The sequence below is a fragment of the Chiloscyllium punctatum genome, chromosome 43, assembly GCF_047496795.1.
Source record: "Chiloscyllium punctatum isolate Juve2018m chromosome 43, sChiPun1.3, whole genome shotgun sequence".
NCBI classification, from domain to species: domain Eukaryota; kingdom Metazoa; phylum Chordata; class Chondrichthyes; order Orectolobiformes; family Hemiscylliidae; genus Chiloscyllium; species Chiloscyllium punctatum.
In genome coordinates this window covers 38,949,859-38,968,744 of record NC_092781.1, presented here as the reverse complement: position 1 = coordinate 38,968,744, position 18,886 = coordinate 38,949,859, and the positions used below count along the sequence as shown (strand labels likewise).

General features: G+C 45.0%; 1 non-coding gene across 1 annotated transcript; it reads left to right on the top strand.

Moving 5' to 3' along the window:
* Positions 1 to 18,327: 18,327 nt before the first annotated feature.
* trnai-gau (transfer RNA isoleucine (anticodon GAU)) lies at positions 18,328 to 18,401 on the top strand. Its single transcript has one exon. It is a non-coding gene; the product is annotated as a tRNA-Ile (tRNA).
* Positions 18,402 to 18,886: the final 485 nt, after the last annotated feature.

Here is an 18,886-nt window from a genome sequence, read left to right as displayed (position 1 = left end):
TGGATAAATCACCAGGAATGAATAGGATCTATCCCAGGTTGCTGAGGGAGGCGACAGAGGAAATAGTTGGGACACTAACAGATATATTAGCAATGTCCTTAAACACAGTTGAGGTCCCGGTGGACAAGAGGTTTGCTCACGTTGTCTCCCTGTACAAGAAGGATAGTAGGTATATCCTTGGTAACTACAGACCAGTTAGACCCTGTGGCCAGGCGTGCGAAACTTGCTAGAGAAGGTACCCAGGGATAAAATCTATTTGTATTTGGAAAAGAATACTAATCAGTGAGAGAAACATTTTTTGAGGGGTATTTCCTGCCTTATCAACTTCATAGAGTTCTTTTACTGAGTTGGTAGATCAAGGAAGAGCTGTAGATGTTTTATATGTGGACGTTAGTAACGTGTTTGGTTATGTTCCCCACGGAAAACTAACAGAGAAAGTGAAGTCACATGGTATGCAGAGTGCTCTTGCTCAGTGGATAAAGAACTGGTTGAGCAAACACAGACAGAGAGTAGTAGTTGAAGATAGTCTCTCGAAAAGGAGAGAGATGAGCAGTGGTGAGCCACAGGGATCAGTGCTGGGGCCACTGTAGCTTGTGATATATATACATTATCTGGAAGAAGACAATGTTGGAATGATCAGCACGTTTGCAGTTGACACGAAAATTGATGGAGTAGCAGAAAGCACGGGGACGGTCAAAGAAAACTGTATAATATCGATACACTAGAGAGTTGGGAGGAAAAATGACAGATGGAGTTCAATCAAGGCAAATCTGAGGTGTTGCATTGTGGAAGCATAATTATAGAGCGAATTATATAATAAACTGAACAGCCTTGATGAGCAGGGAGATTAGATTACTTAAAGTGTGGAAACAGGGCCTTCGGACCAACAAGTCCACCCCGCCTCGCCGAAGCGCAACCCACCCACACCTCTACATTTACCCCTTACCTAACACTACGGGCAATTTATCATGGCCAATTCACCTGACCTGCACATCTTTGGACTGTGGGAGGAAACCGGAGCACCCGCAGAAAACCCACGTAGACACGGGGAGGACGTGCAAACTCCACACAGTCAGTCGCCTGAGGTGGGAATTGAACCCGGGTTTCTGGCGTTGTGAGGCAGCAGTGCTAACCACTGTGCCAATGTGCTGCCCTTAAATCTGGGAATTCAGGTCCATTGCACCCTGAATGTGAAGCACAGGTGGATTGATGTCAATAGGGCATATGGTTTGCCTTCATCGGACGTGGTATTGTGTATAAGAGCTGGCAGGTCATGTTAAAATTCTACACGATATTAGTTCGGCTGCATTTAGAGTACTGTATACAGTTCTGGTCGCCACAATACCAAAAGAATGCAGATGCTTTGCAAATACCTTTGAAAATACCTCAGCTACTGTAACACATTACACGACTGTTTGTGTTTTTAAATAGTGTCTTTGGAAGCACAGGGCAGATTGATCTGATACGTAGCGATGTTGTTCCTGAAATATTCCTGCCAACATCGGGTGCGTTTCTGGACTTTTCAATCGTTTCTCAAATTTGAAAGACTGTCTTACAAACATTACAATTTAAAGAACGTAGAATAAAATTCGTCTCACTTATCTGCAAATCTGTTCACTCAGAGTTGCTCTTCAGCAACTGCAGTGGAAATACCCTTTAACGTGTATACTCCGTGTCAAGAATAATGACCAAAGACATATCATTTCCAATTTTCAGACTGAACACAGACATTTTTCTACATTGGCATTTTCCACTTTGAGGGGCCTCAGACCAATTGCAATCCACTGCATTAATAGCTCTCTTTGGTGGTTTGAAAATGTTATATACCAAACCATTTAAGAATATCTTGTTCTCATTCTTGTGATTGGATCCTCTGTATCTAAGTCCATTAATATTTCCGGTTTAAAATGCACTGTATATCATGTTGGTGAATACCGACTATCCTGGCAGCAGCCACAGCCTCTTTATTCAGAAGCAGTCAGTCATTTCCATCATCTTCAGCTCTCCACGTAGCAATTAGGATGGACTGTTGGATAAATGTCATCCCCTTGATATACTTTTCAAAATATCCCCCACACCAGTCCCCATCGTAATGTGCACTGAGGACAATGGTTCCACTGGGAACATCGGGGGAGATGGTACAATAAAAAAGATGTCTGAACAGGTCTGAGTGAACAATGTATCACTATGTCCTGTAATCTCTCTCCATTCATGTAATATACAGACGTGTATTTTTCCTAAAACAAAATAAAAACCACAGCTTCACGGTTGCCCACGTTATATTCCAGCTGCCAAATTGCTGCCTGTTGCTTATCCAATTCATGATTCTCGACTTCCACTAAATAACGTAATTTCCTGCCTATCCCAGTCAGAAGGCATTTGTTCCAGTTGCCTAAACCGTTGATATTGATTGCGAATAATTGAGGTCCCTGCACTTGTCACTGTGCCACTGCAAACGTGAATTTGCTTAAACTGATCATGATAATTTTATCAAAATTTATCCCTGGTCCAGGCTCAGTAAGCAGTCGCCCCATATTCCTGTGTAGCAGCTTCGAAAGCCTGAAATTTTCCTTTCATTTCTGGTCTAAAAGTCACGAGAGATTAAAAGATCTGCTCCAGTTCCCGAGTGAACTTGGAATAGCTGATTGGCTTCATTTTGCTGCTGTCTAAAACACTTGGTGTGCTGAAAAGACTAATTCAGGAAAGGTATCGTTTTGAATCTTGCTGAATCATTGGAACCATCAGCGACAGTCCACTTTTGACTTTAAAATGTCGGGAAAGAGATTGATGTTGCAACTGCTGATGGCAATGCCACAAGTATGTCCAGTTTCTATTTACTCGGTCTTTTAGAAGTATGGCCTACTTTGCAGGAGTCGTGCCAAAAAACAAATTGGGTAGTATATTCAATATGAGGCTGAGACATCCCGTCTGCCAGGACTGAATGCTGGCTTCTCTGACAGACCCTGTTCGGGAGGTTCTGTCTGTTAAAGTTTGGTGAGAATGTATCCCTCTTGTTGGTTCCCCCATCACTTCCAAGAATCTGGTTGCTAATAATTTAAGGACTGTAACTGATCAGGTCGTGCCGGGCCTTTGGAGACACCCTCGGTTATATACAATGAAGCCCCACACTGAGAGTGCGTCTGTGTCTTGACCACCATCAGTGTTTCCTCTGATTTGATTTCAACATCGACGGAACTTGATATTTCCCTGAAGGTGTGCAGGATCAGGGTATTTCGCCGACCATCTGTGATGAGGTTTCCCGAGTTCTGGAATCAATGTTGGGGAATTCCAGGGTAATTCCTTCCCTGAATGTATCCTACGGTGCCTCCACCAGTGATGGGACTGTCCTGTCCGTGGTACAGGATATTCGCTGGAGTGGTGATGGGGCTTCACTTAACCTTACCCAACAGATCTGATTGTGTGTGTATGACTGTGTATGACTGTTTCCTGACCGAGTCAATATGAGGGATAAAGTCGACAATGGAGCAAATCCTAATGGGCTAAAATACTGAATGAAAGGCACTTTGTCTGAATGTGCGTTTTATTCTCAAAGCGGATTGAGGAAATCAATACATACATTGAGGGAAATTGATTTGTTTAATGACATTAGCGAGCGACGACTACAGGGTGACCGATATTGAGATTTGAATATCCAGAACACTTTATGGTGGGGAGTGTTAGTCAGAACTGAAAAGGTGTTGAGGAGAAGTAGCTGAATAAGATATGACACCTGTGTTTTCATGAAAGATAAACTTACATCATTTTTTTGAGCGATTATCATTATCTGTTTCATTTGGTGGAAGAAGTGACGCTTGAGTTGAGTATGGGGACAAATTCCCACCATGAGGCTGAGTAGGCCTCACTAAACGTGATGGGGAGAAGGACCTCTGTGATGGAATTATTTTTGTGACTCCATCACATTCTGTACCTAAAATTGCCCGGATCATTCCAAAACCGACATTCTCTGAACATTCTATACACGATATTCCCTGGAACATTTTGTCTGCAACATTCTCTGGACATTCTATCCCTGACATTATCTGTGAATGCCAGACGTAGTCATTTGGATATAACATAAGATTACGAGTGATATAATCCCGTTCCAGGGAGAAGGAGACACTGTTCCAAGGTCATCTCAGGCACGTAAATGAGTGAATACGTTTTCCCTGCATTTACATTTATTCGCGAAACAGGATCGATCAGAATTTAGACTACAAGACAGAAATTTCCAAACTCCTTTTGTCTTCAACGCACTGGGAGATAATCCTTCAGGACAGCAATGTTTTCAGGCTCCATATTCGGAGACGGAAGGAAGGTATCTGTGTTTTCTCTCGAGTGATCGAGCGAATGTGAATGTTCTCTGAACTATCTGTTCTTATGGATGTGTGCCTGTGCATTTGGGGAACGGGAGGTGTTTTTTCTTTTATGACCATTGTATTTTCAGTAAATCAGACCTTCCCATTTGTTACTTCAGCTCCAATTCTATCAATAAATCTCTGAATACAATGACATGTATGAAAATCTCACTGGTTCCTAAATCAAACTGGTAACTTTGACTCCAGGCTGATGTGTAACGTGTTCGTTTTCCTTCCTCTCAGTTAACGTCTTGACGATCTATGTCCTGCTACATAAAGATTGTGGATTGTCTCCATGTGTCCGACGTTACCTGGGGGCCATGGCAGTGGCGGATCTACTGGTCATTATCCTCGACTTGATCCTGAGACACATTCCCATTGTTTACCGGGAGAAGTTTTATTTCCTGTTCGACTTCCCCGTGTGTAATATCCACGCCGTCCTGCTTTATGCAGCCATTGACTCCTCTGTCTGGTTCACGGTCACTTTCACCTTTGATCGGTTTGTGGCCATTTGTTGCCAGAAGTTGAAAAGTAAATATTGCAATGAGAAAACGGCGGTTGTGGTTCTGGGAACAGGGACTGTGCTGAGCTGTTTAAAGAACATTTTCTGGTATTTTATGTTTGAAGCTCGGTATCAACTGGGAAACGACCCCTGGTTTTGTGTGGTAACAAACATTGTTCAATTCTCCCGTGTCTGGGTCACAATCGAGTTCCTCCATCACATTCTGACGCCCACTATACCTTTTCTCCTGATTCTGATGCTCAATATTTTCACAGTCAGACACATTTTAGTGACCAGCAGAGCCCGCACGAGACTCCGGGTTCACATGAAGGGGAATGCTCAGTCTGACACAGAAATGAAAACTCGAAAAAAATCCATCATTTTGTTGTTTGTGATTTCGGCCAATTTCATCTTGTTATGGTCAACGTTAATGGTATTTTCTATATGGAGACGGATGTGGTATATATTTGATGACCTTGTGTATTTAGATTACTTTGTGCAGGAACTGGGCTTCATGCTGCAGCTCCTCAGTTGCTGCACAAATACCGCGATTTATGTTGTGACCCAGACTAAGTTCAAACAGCAACTGAAGAATGTACTTAAATATCCCTTTATCCAAATTCACCAATCAATCAATTTCACTCACTAATCAATCCATCAAGGGTTTTCATATTGCAATTCAGTTCAGTGTTTCAGCAATGAAGCTTGTTGTCGATATGAGGGTATTGCTGGTTTGTCGAAGCTTATCCCACAGGGGCTTGAAAGGAGACATTCCAATGTTTCTGTCAGGACACTGACTGTATCGAACACTTCAGTTTGTAAACAATACACATGTTCATTAAAAAGTGCCAAACAGCAAATGAACGATGTTGTTGCTTCTCTATATTTTGAAGAAGGTTTGCTGCAGATAGACAGACTCAACCCCAACTCCTGGTCCTCAGGGAAGGGGAGGGAACCGTTGCCTAAGGTCACGGGCTCGGTTTTAACGACTCTGTCCTTGCTTTCGCCACTGGGACTCGCATCCGACCTGGCCTTTGGCTGAATTCATATCTCTACCCAACTCACACCATCCCCACTCAACTGCATCGTCTCTCTCCATCTCCATCTCTCTCTCTCCAACACACGCTCTCCTCTACATCACCCCGTCTCTTGCACTCTCTCGCACGGTCTTGCTTCCTATTTCACACCGTCTCTTTCCCTCTACATAACCTCTGTTTCTGTCCCCGTCGCCGTTTCACTCGCTTTCGTCCCAAACTCTCTCTGTCTCTCACCGCCTGTCGCTACACATGCCTCCACTCTTCTTTCTCACCCTACCTTTCTCTCTCACTCTCCTGCTGTCTCTCTCTCTTTCCCGTCTTTCGATCTCTTCCCCGTTTTGTCACCCTTCCAAACCGGCCCTATCTCTCTAGCCTCTCATCCACTGCACAGCCTCTCAACTCAAACCCGTCAATGGGTCAGAGGGGAGGTAAAGAGGAGCAAGAGAGAGTGTGTCAGACAGAGAGTGAGGGAGGGAATGAAGAGATATTCAGTCAGAAGGAAAGTGAGGGATGAGAGAGAGAGAATGTGCATGGGGAGAGAGGGGTAAGAGAGAGAGAGAACGTTGGAGTAGAAAGAAAGAGTGGAGAGAGAGGGCGAGTGGGTTAGCATGGGGAGAGGCAGTATTGGAGGTTGGAGAGAGAAAGAGAGAATGTGGTGAAGGTAGAGACATAGAGGTGGAAGTGTAAAGATATCGAGTTTAAACGGGATATAAAAAGATTTGTAGGCTGCAGAGAGGGGGAGAGAGTGGAGAGAAAGGAAGGGAGAGAGAGTCGGGGAGAGAGCGAGTGGAACGTGGCAGAGCGCGAGAGAGGAGAGAGAGTGGGGAAGAGAGAAAGAGATTCAGATGAGGTAGAGAGAGTGTGTAGGAGGGGCAAAGGGAGCGAAAGCGATATGTACACTGGCTTCGTAAAGTGTAGTAGGGGGCTTGAGAGAGAGAGAGATTGTGGAAGGTAAGTAGAGACAGAGTGGGAGCGAGAAGACAGAGCGTGAGAGAAAGTGTGGGGGTAGAGTGGGAGAGAGGAGAGTTATATAGAGAGAAAGAGAGAATGGGAGCAGGGTAGGGAGAGAGGGCAAAGAGAGAGGAGAGGGGTAGAGAAACAGACAGAGAGAGAATGGACGCAGTTGGAGAGAGTGAGAAAGAGAGGAGGGAGATACAGAGAGGGTTTTAGAGAAAGAGAGTGTTGCAGTGGGGTGGAGAGACAGGGAGGGTGGGAGGGGGCAGAGAGTGTGGGAAGCCTGTGGAGAGAGTGAATGGGAGGAGCATACAAATAGAGGGACAAAGACAGTGTCACGGGGCAGTGTGACAGTGGGAGTGATGGAGAGAGAGGGGGGAGTGGTGAAGAGGGAGAAAGTGGATGGCAGTGAGGGAGAGAGAAAGGGAGATGAGAGTGTGTTTGTGGATGGAGGAGATAGAGAAAGTGGGAGGGTTTTGAGTGAGAGAGAGTGGGGCTGTGGTAGATAGGGAGGGAGAGTGAGATATGGTTGGGGGGGAGCCGGTAGAGAGAGAGAGTGATTGACCAAGAGACAGAGAGAGAGAGAGAGAGAGAGACAGACAGACAGACTGCAGATGAGAGTGGAAGGGGTGTGTAGTGAGGTCCAGATAGATCGAGAGTGAGAGGAAGCAGAGAGAGATGCAAAGATCTAGAGGGAGTGGTTTGCGTGTGGAGAGAAAGAGAGAGTGTGGGAGGTGAGTAGAGGGAGTGAAAGTGGGAGTGAATTAGAGAGGGAGTGAGAAGCGGTATAGAGAGAGCGTAGGGCATGCACAGACAGTGGGAGTATGTAGAGAGAGAGAGTTTGGAGGAGCGTAGCAAGAGAGAGTGCGAGTGTTTAGAGAGGGTGTAGAGGGTAGCGAGAGTGAGGGAATGTGTAGAAAGAGAGGGAAAGTGGGAGAGTGGTAGAGAGGTACTGAGTTGGAGCAAGTAGAGAGAGAGACAGCGAGAGAGAGAGAGCAAGATGGAACGGGAGGGAGGTAACATGAAAGAGAGAGACAAAGAGAAAGAGGGTGGGGCATGGATGGAGAGAGATGAGGTGTCGGGGCAAGAGAGAGAGTAGGAGGTAAGAGTAAGACAGTGTGGCATGGTCTTAAAGATTGAGTGGAAGGGGGTTAGAAAGTGATCGTGGAAGTGGAGAGAGGGGAGTGGGGTAGGGTGAGAGGTGGAGGGAGAGAGAGGGAGAGTGGGATGGGGTAAGAGATAGAAAAATGGAGGAAGGAGAGAGAGTGTGTGGGTAACGGGTGGAGGGAGATTGTGTGAGGGTTTTGAGAGAGGAGGAGTAGGGTATAGAAACTTTGACTGACACAGAGACAGACTGAGAATGGGAGGGTTTTGTAAAGCAAGAGACTGAGAGAGAGGAAGTGAGTGAGATGGAGTAGAAAGAGATATAGAGACAGAGAAAGAGTGTGTGTGGGTGTGTGTGCGAGAGTTAGAGAGTGACATTCAGGTTTAGAGAGAAATAGAGAGAAAGGGAGGGGAGGAGAAACATATGGAGGGACAGCTGGAGGGGAGTACAGAGATAGAGTGGGTGTGGTGAGAGAGAGTTGGTGGGGAGAGAAGGAGTGGGAGGGGAGTAGAGAGACAGAGTGGGAGGGAAGAGAGAGAGTGTGAGTGTGAGAGAGATAAAAAAGTGAGGCGAGAGTCTATGGGACGTGGTATAGACAATAGAGAATGTGACGGGGTGGAAAGAGAGTGGTAGGTAGAGAGAGAGTGAGAGGGGGTAGATAAAGAGAGACACATAGAGAGCGAGAGAGACGTAGAGTGGGCAGAGGTGTGGGTGGCACAGTGGGTGGCACAGTGGCACAGTGGTTAGCACTGGTCCCTCACAGCGCCAGAAACCTGGGTTCAATTCCCGCCTCAGGCGACTGACTGTGTGGAGTTTGCACATTCTCCCAGTGTCTGCGTGGGTTTCCTCCGGGTGCTCCGGTTTCCTCCCACAGTCCAAAGATGTGCAGGTGAGGTGAATGGGCCTTGCTAAATTGCCCCTAGTGTTAGGTGTAGGGAAATGGGTCTGTGTGGGGGTGGATCGGTGTGGACTTGTTGGGCCGAAGTGCCTGTTTCCACACTGTAAGTAATCTAATCTAAAAAAAAGATGAAGACAGAGAGTGAGAAGGGAGTAGAAACAGTGTGTGGATAGATTGGAGAGAGAGACGGGGAAGAGAGAGAAAAAGAGGGGGCACAGAGATGTGGGAGGGTAGTAGAGATAGAGTAGGTGGAGAGATATAGGGAGTGGGAAGGGGAGAGAGAGAGAGTTGGAAGACACAGAAAGAGATTGGAAGAGTTTTCGGGAGAGCACATGTGGTGAGGACTGCTGTCCCCGATGTAGGTCAGCAGAAGTCACGGGTGAGACCTGCTTCGGCTGATGTAGTTCAGCAGCAGCGGTCAGTAGTGAGGCCTGGTGTGCACGATGTAGGGTCAGCAGCAGCAGTCAGCGGCGAAGCCTCCTTTGTCTTATGCAGAACAGCAGCAGTAGTCAGCATTCATACTTCGTGTACTCGATGTCAGTCACCAGCAGTCAGCTATGACGCCTGGTCGTCCTGATGTGTTCAGCAGTAGCAGTCCGCCATGAGGCCTGGTGTACGTGATGTACATCAGCCACAGCTATCAACGGTGCGGCCTGGTGTGCATGAAGTAGGTCAGCAGGAGCCGAGAGCGGTGAGGGCAGCTGGTGGAAAACAGGCACATCTTCGCCCCGTGCGGGAAAGCATTGCCACGGCAGGAAACAGAGAGCCCTCTTGGTGAAAGCCCAACTCAGAAAGTCTCCCGACCCATGACTTTAGGAAGGTCTGTAATGTTTTGACTTTTGTTTTAAACTTCATTCCATTTTTTCAACTGTATATTGAGAAAACTTCAGGGCTTGAAAGTTCCAGGGAATTCTTCATTGTTCACCTTCTGTAAAGAAGACTTCGTTCCTGGGTACTTTGTCCCTAACGTGCCGCTCTGTGCGGAAAAAGGATCAGTTTTCCCTGTATTCGAAGCCTGTATCTGGCAGCATGTATCGATAAACACTATAACAAGGTTCTGGCTCCAGCAAAACCTCCCACTAGCTGATCCCTTCTCTCACACCCACCAAGGGTGGTGCTCGAAGCCAGATTGAGGTCCAGCTCGGTCCCCCAGACCCGTCCCGTGATTGCTGTTGGCCGTGCGACGTCATCAAATCCACGTCACGAGTGTACTGCCAGAAAGGAATAGTCGGGCAGCAGCGGAGGAACAGGTGAGTCGATGTTGCATTTATTAGCTTCCTGATGACGGACTGCTGCTTGAAACGTCGATTCTCCTGCTGCTCGGATACTGCCTGACTGGCTTAACTTTTCCTTCACCACACGATCGACTCCTATTTCCAGCATCTGCAGTTCTCACTTTCTCCGAGTTGACTTTAAGCTCACTGGGAAGCCTCTATTAATGAGGCCTAAATTGAAGAAGTTCACCATTGCTCATGAAGTGTTTATGCCCGAAACGCTGATTCTCCTGATCCTCGGATGCAGCATGACCGCATGTGCTTTACCAGCATCACCCTCTCACCTCTGATCTCCCACATCTGCAGTTCTCACTTCCTCCCCAACATCATCCATCAGTGGGGAAGGGACCTGGAACATTCGTTCCCTTAATGTGGATTGTGAGCATGCGTGCCGCCAGTAAAGCTGGAGTGAATTATTATTTCTCCCATCCACACGCAATCAGTGAGGGTTAACAGGGAGGGCAGCTCCAGGACCTATATTCCTGTTTGAGGTTTCATGGTTAGACAGTGTGGCAACGTGATTCAAACCTGTGGTTTTTGGGTCCTCAATGTTAACCACAAAGAGGATCAGGCTTCTTCCATGACACAGGCGCCGAGCAGTGTCCACGATACTTGGTTCAGTTTTAATTTGTTCTTTTTTATTTGAATTGCTTCACTGTTTGTTAATCTGCCCTTGGTGTGGATAGGGCTGAAGACACAGGTTATTGTGTAAAATCATTGCTGTGTTTACTGAGGAGTATGTGCCTTTGGGAAACACTATTATGGGTGTGTTCGTGATTGATTTTGATGGGTAAGTGCCCCCCTGGAAATGTCTGTCTCTGAGCTGGAGGTCAATATGAAACAGGCTGCGAGAATGGATCTGGGAGTGGACTGAGCAAGATGAGGAGTGACGTTTAGAAATCGTGGTCGTTCATTGCCCATCACCCCACCACGATACCACACCATTGTTTGTCTCATTACCCCTCACCCCAAACGTCACCACCACGCAATGTCAGCATTTTAAATTTCCTTTGGACTATGTTGCTTCTCTCACACCATTTAAGAATTTGAGATCATAATATAAAGGGAGGAATAACGCAGCGAGTGCAGAAGCTTCCAGAAACACCATGGCTGTACTCGATGTGCTGCAGACCTTGTGGTGAACCGAGTCTTGGATTGCTGCTCGGTAAGGAGTTGGACAGTTTTGAACTAGTATTGTTAAGGTAATACCGATGTCTGGGTCAGTTACAATCATTCTGATTTTATATATTTTAACAGAATAGAAACACAGAAAAAAGGAACAGCAGAAGGTTGTTGCACTGTTCGGTCCTGCTCCACTCTTCAGTGTGATCATGGCTGACCCTTCACTCTGGTCTGCTAAAGCTTTAGACACATATCCAGTGGTCCCTTGAGCCATCAGCACTATGAGGAGAAAGTGACGACTGCAGATGCTGGAGATCATAGCTGAATATGTACTGCTGGAAAAGCGCAGCAGGTCAGGCAGCATCCAAGGAAGGAGAGAATCGACGTTTAGGGCATAAGCCCTTCTTCAGGAATGAGGAAAGTGTGTCCAGCAGGCTAAGATAAAAGGTAGGGAAGAGGGACTTGGGGGACTGTCGTTGGAAATGCGATTGGTGGAAGGAGGCCAGAGTAGGGTGGGGGCGGAGAGGTCAGGAAGGAGATTGCAGGTTAAGAAGGCGGTGCTGAGTTCGAGGGATTTGACTGAGACAAGGTGGGGGACGGGAAATGAGGAAACTGGAGAAATCTGAGTTCATCCCTTGTGGTTGGAGGGTTCCTAGGCGGAAGATGAGGCGTTTTTCCTCCAACCGTCGTGTTGCTATGGTCTGGCGATGGAGGAGAGTGGCAGGTTGTATTTTAAAAAAATCCCCACGAGGCCTTTGACTACGATGGTTTTGCTCAGACATATTAACTCCTTCTCAAAGCTTACCTTCTTCTTGCACCTACATCCTTTAATTCGACTTCCCTGCTGAAATGTCAGTTTCTGAATTTGAAACCCTGTTTCCCCCAAATTCTCTCTCTTTCTCTCCCTTTTCTCATTCTCTTTTATTCTTGTTCTGCTATGACCTTCCTCTCCTTTCCATGTCTGCTCTGCTGAATCAAATCGTTCTTTTTTGCTCTTTGCTGTGTTTTAACTGCTATTGAAACGGTTTCAATTCCTTTTCTCTTCCTCTTTATTTGGCCTCTAACTTAAAACTGGTTCATTTTCAAATGAAAGGTAGCCACGTCCGAATATTCTGATGGCATTCCCAGCAAATCTCAATGCCGAGCTATTGTTGCAATCGTTTTTCATACGTCGCAGAAGGAGGTAACTCGAACTCCAGCCTGTCTGCCAATTTCAGCAGCTTTTCATTGCTCACCGTTTGTAACGCTGCTGAAGTCACTTGTTTCATCGCAACAAAAACGTCTCACTCACCAAAAGTGTCATTATCAATGCTTCAGCAAACAGCATCCAACATCCAGAGCAAAATACACTCGCAGCAACCACTCACTAACTTTCACTCCAATAACCTTACACTCAAATTGAGACGATAGAAAAAAATTCTGGCAAGAGCCCCCAGTCTGTTATAGACTAAGCCGTACCCGCTGCACAGATTTTAAGAAAGTACTGCAGTACGCAGCTTTTATCAGTTATAAGACCGATGTATATTGTGTTTCCTGGGATAATACAGATTTCAACTGGATATTCTTGCAACGAAGCAGTTGGTCAATCCACTCGACTTTAAGCAGAACAAATTATTTACCCATTACAGTTGAAAGACGATCAAACGAAAACATAATCTGGACAAATGAATGATTTGAAAACCCAACTGACTCGATATAGCAACTTAACTCCATTAGAGCTTCTCTAATGCTTGAAACATCCCACAATCAAAGCCCTTTGCAAAACGTAAATTCATTCATAGATTCTGACAGGCAGTAGAGATTCCAGAGAGAAAAGTCAGGCAAGAAAATTCTATTGACGCGTGAAAACTCTTTTGCCGGTTGTAGCTTCTTTGCCTATAACAAAAAACAAACTATATTTTTTAAAGAAATGAGACAATTGGACACACCCCGCCACTTGTTGAGAAGCCATTTCCTGACATACCAGCACCTCTGCCTTAACTATCAGAGCAAAATAAGCTTGTTAAGGAGGAGCGTCATCACACGAAGAACGAATCCCCGGGCGACCTTATCCTGAACGGATGTCTGTGTCTGTATTCTCCCATGCACGACGATTGCACGCTGCTTCTATCACGGTATCCTCTATCTCCATCTCAGTATGAGTCTAGCTTTTGAGTACACTGTGAACGGGAGTTTTATTCTGTCTGGATTTTCGTGATCTAGTTCACTGCTGCCTACAATTCTAATAAAAAGTGATTAATAAAGAAAAGATTGCTGGTCTTCTGCCGAGAGATGTTATTTTTCTGGGGGGTCGGTGGGATTCTGGTTATGTCACTGTGTTAGTAACCCAGGTCTTCAAGTATGTACTGTGGGCGACTTTGGAGCAAATTCAACTCCAATCCTTTGCAGACACTGTAATTTACAACTTATCTCTGCTGGCCATAACTCCGAGTCGACTTCAGTGAATTGATTTTACTAACTCCCGTTCATTCATTTCTGTTAGAAAAGAAATATTGCATTCCTTGTCACTCTGTGCCATCAGCGAATCCAGAGAAAGACAAACATCATAAGCTCTGAAACTGTGCCACAGAAAGGTTGAACATGCCTCTGAATGCAGGGCTATTCAGGATGGGAAAACAATGCTCGTCTTTCCAGTATTGCCCACATGTTATAAAAAGGTTCGTAAAACGAAAGTTGGGTCCCGTTCATCTGCAGTTCCAATTATTCGTGAAAGCAATTTCCATTTCTCTATGTATGTAAAGCCCTGATTGAAGTGAATTCCTTTCCCACAAAATTGACACGTACCACTGGCGTTGGCGTTAGAGTTGCTGACATTCAGAAAATAATAAGTTACACTGGAAATTAATTCAAGGGAATGATGAACTGTCCAACTTTTACAGGTTGCTGATAGTAACTGCATATTTATCGCTGTTTATTTACAAAGTTAGATAAACAGCAACAGAAAATACAGTCAAGGATGTGCTCTGACCATCAGTGAGTTGTCATCCCATGTATTATTCGAATGGAACGTACTTGTCTCATTGGGAAGTTAATGGATGTGTTGTGAGTGTTTCCTGAGGGGGTGTGTTTGAGATGCTGCATTGATTCAGTTAAAACCTGCTACATGTCTGCGCAAAGACTGAGAAGCTCTGTGTAATGGAAGGAGGTAGAATTTGGGTTAGATCAAGGAGATGAGGCAATTTCGATGTGCCCGACAAATCCTGCAATATCCAGAAAATACTTCAACAAACGGTAAAGCGAGAGAAACCGTAAGGCATGCGTGATTTAACGAGAAGGTGCTGTCAAAACTGCATCCCCCTTTCCCTGCAACAAAAACATGGATTTCTCACATTATGAAGAAGAGTGTGTTCATATCACAACATGTCACACGATAATTGAATTTTTATGATCCAGAAATTAGCACACAGGCGTGCGTATGATTTGATCATTTATCAGGGTGCTATCCAACGATGTATACATTCATTTATAAAGATCACCCACTCCAGACGAGGTGGACACATTGTTTCTTTCTTCATGTTCGGCGGATTAAGAAATCTCGCATAAATACCAGTGAACTGAGCTGAATATGTCTGTAGGATTTGGCTGTCATTGACTCAGCCAGTGTTGGCTGTCCATCCCAAGTTACCTGGAAAATAGAATAGACGGCTGCTTTGTTTTTGCCTGCAGGCTTGGAAACTTAACAATCAGTGAAATTTCAGCTGATCTTGGAGGAATCTGTTTTTGACAGGTCGCAGCACAGAAACAGATAAGCGCAAAATATTTAAGTGTAGCCTTGCTGTAAATCTACAACAGTTCGTAGGTTTGTTTCTGTTTTGATTATATTTTATTGACACATTTCTATTTTTGTTCATTTAAAGCCATAAGTATTACATTAGACTTGAGCAATATTTTAGAGGAATAAGATAATGCTATCTTCTGTGTCTGTTGATTGGAGGAAGAACCAATAGCGTTGAATAGAGTGATATGCTATTCTTGTAGGATGTGGGAGTTTCGAGAGAGTTTGAGTGTTTCTGAGGATTATATCTGAAAAAAATCATTCGGTGCTAATCCTATCAGATTAAATAGATTGGTTGGAGCGACAGATAGAGGCAATGAGCAATTTTCAAACGCAAGGGAGTGCTATGGCTGGCAGTTATAGGAAGTGAGAAACGACACAGATACAATTCGGTAGTTGGGTTAACTTCAGGAGAGGTCGGTGAGGTAGGCATTTAGTGCAGAAATCTTCTGTGGCTATCTGAATTTCAAACGAGCATGCTATTTCAGAAAATGTATGGATTAATTTACTTTTAGAGGAATGTAGTACAACAGACAGGTGCCTGATATTAAAATAGGTTGGACTAATGTAGGAGGTAGCATGCTGTCTGAAGCAATCATCTTAGCAGCTGATCTGTGCTGATAAACGCTGCAGGAAGGCGTGATAACTTGCAAAATATGCTGTCAAACGAAGATTGCACAAGCAACATGAGTCATTGAGCAAAACGTACAATTGACTTCTGAGCTGTTGCTGTGACACCAAAGCAACTATGTCGTTCGGGTGCAAAAAGAATCCCACTGTTAATTTACAATTCAAATGCATTTGGCATAAGGTACGTAGCAGTTCATCAGCAGCACATAACCCTGACTCCCAAGGTCTGTGAATATCCAGAAGAACAGTGTGCGACCGTTTAAAGTACGTTTCTTCAGACGATGTTTGTTGACATGACAAGCTGCAGTTGAGCTGGTGGCATTGCGATTGAAATTGCATGTGTCCGGACATTGTGCTTAATTTTGGATATCAGAGCAAATGGTTAACTCGAGTATTCGCGTTCGGGAAAGTAAATGCTTTTTTTGTTGAAAAGCTTTGCAACGAAAGGAAACACTTCAGACGATCGTGCGATCGACATGAAGCAGAAAATGAACAGCCGTCGTGGTTTTGAGCTCTGGCAATATAGGCATTTGCTTTCACGCCATTAGTAGCGTTGGTCGGTTTGCTCCGCTGGTTAGAAAGTAGTACTAAATATACACCAAGGTCGTGGGTTCAATCCCCACATGCGAATCAGTGGCGTGGTTGGCGGCGTGTTGTCCGGGGTCGTCGTGGCTTTTTTACTTTCACTGTCTGCAAGAACTTGTCACATGATCGCTTGAGATGTGTCTTCGTTCGAAAGCCGACCATCGCTGTCATGAACATCAACTCACTGGTCCATGCCGGATCTCAGCTGCGTTGCTGTATTTCCAAACAACTTGCTCCACGAATCCACGATGCAGGAAGCCTCACCTGCGCAATAAAACATTTGACAGGGTTAGACGCACGACTTGATCGCCGTACCCGTGATGACTGGTGGATGTTGTCTGCAGCAAATCAATCAGTCTCAATTGTTTTCACAATCAAATGCAAAACATGAAATATATGCAGTATTAAGCAGACATGGCACAGTCTCGGAGGAGAACCAGAGTTCAGGCTTCAATTCAAATCAAAGCTTCGTTCATGTTATTTTCCTGGATCTCTGTTAATACTTGTCACACGACTTCCAGAGGGAATTCACCCTCACGCTTGCTCACCTCTGATGGATCGACACTGGAGTTATCATATCACCAGCAACATCATAGAGCCATTAATAAAAGCAAATTACTGCGGATTCTGGAATCTGAAACTAATAGAGAAAATGCTGGAAAATCTCAGCAGGTCTGGCACCATCTGCACGGAGAGAAAAGAGCTGACGTTTGGAGTCTAACTGAACCTTTGTTAAAGATAAAAAAGGGGGAGAATTAGGGAGCTATTTATACCAGGCTGACAGAGGGTGAGTCAAGGCTTCAGATGCAAAGGTGATAATGACAGTGCATGGAGAGATTAAAGGGAGATTAGGAGCCGTGAATGAGACAAGCTGAAGACAGTGCTATGTGACAAAATATGTGGGGGATGGGTGAAGCAGAGACAGAATGGAAGACGGGTGAAGGGTAGCAAAGCGGGAAGAGGAGAGGAAAAAGGTATTGAGAGAGTGGGGAGCGAGAGAAAGAGAGATAATCAAGAAATAAGAGGTACAGAACAGTGAAAAAAACACAACTGAAAAAGATAAATAAAATAATTGAAATAAAATTTCCTGAAGTAGTTTGAATTCAACAACTTCAGACAATTTTACTTCATTTATTTTATTTATCTTTTGTAACATTTCACCTGCACTATCACAGAGCCATTCGATATGGACAGCACTGAAAAGACAGTCTTCAGTCGAACTCGTCCATTCTGAACAGATGTTCTCAACTGATCCAGCCGCGATTGCATGCACTTGAGCCATTTCTCTCGAAACCCTACCTATACAAATACACGTCCAGATTCCTTAAAAGTAGTGGAATTATACCATCCATCACCAGATCGTCTGGCAAGTTATTCCAAAACGCACCACCTTCTGCGTGCAACGTTGCACCTCATTGCCTTTCGAATTCTCACCCGTCCACACCCCCAGATTCATACCCTCTCGTTTTGCAATGCCGCATCTCAGCGAAAGGAACTTGTCTATTTATCTGCTGATCTGTCGCTGACAAACGCTGCAGGAAGGCGTGATAACTTGCAAAATATGCTGTCAAACGAAGATTGCACAAGCCACATGAGTCCTTGGGCAAAATGTACAATTGACTTCTGAGCTGTTGCTGTGACACCAACGCAACTGCGTCTTTCGGGAGTAGAAAGAATCCCACTGTTAGATTACAATTCAAATGCATTTGGCATAAGGTTCGTAGCAGTTTATCAGCAGCACATAACCCTGACTCCAAAGGTCTGTGAGTATCCAGAAGAACAGTGTGCGATCGTTGAAAGTACGTTTCTCCAGACGATGTTTGTCGACATGACAGGCTGCAGCTGAGCTGGTGGCATTGCGATTGAAATTGCATGCGTCCGGACATTGTGCTTAATTTTGGATATCAGAGCAAATGGTTAACTCGAGTATGCGCGTTCGGGAAAGTAAATGCTTTTTTTGTTGAAAAGCTTTGCAACGAAAGGAAATACTTCAGAAGATCGTGCGATCGATACGAAGCAGAAAATGAACAGCCGTCGTGGTTTCGAGCTCTGGCAATATAGGCATTTGCTTTCGAAAGAAACGCAGCGTTGTTCCGTTAGCTCAGCTGGTTAGAGCGTGGTGCTGATAACGCCAAGGTCGAGGGTTCAATCCCCACACTGACCATGCGAAGCGATGGCGTGGTTAGCAGTGCGGTGTCCGGAGTTGTCGTGGCATTTTACTTTCACTGTCCGCAAGAACTTGTCACATGATCGCTTGAGATGTGTCTTCGTTCGAAAGCCGACCATCTCTGTCATGAACATCAACTCGCTGGTCCATGCCGGATCTCAGCTGCGTTGCTGTATTTCCAAACAACGTGCTCCACTAATCCACGAAGCAGGAAGCCTCCCCTGCGCAATAAAACATTTGACAGGGATAGACGCACGACTTGATCGCCGTACCGTGATGACTGGTGGATGTTGTCTGCAGCAAATCAATCAGTCTCAATTGTTTTCACAATCAAATGCAAAACATGAAATATATGCAGTTTAAGCAGACCAGGCACAGTCTCGGAGGAGAACCAGAGTTCAGGCTTCAATTCTCTACATATGTACCTATACACGGTGAGTTTATCCAACAATTTCTGTTTTAATTTTAGTTTGTCCTACACG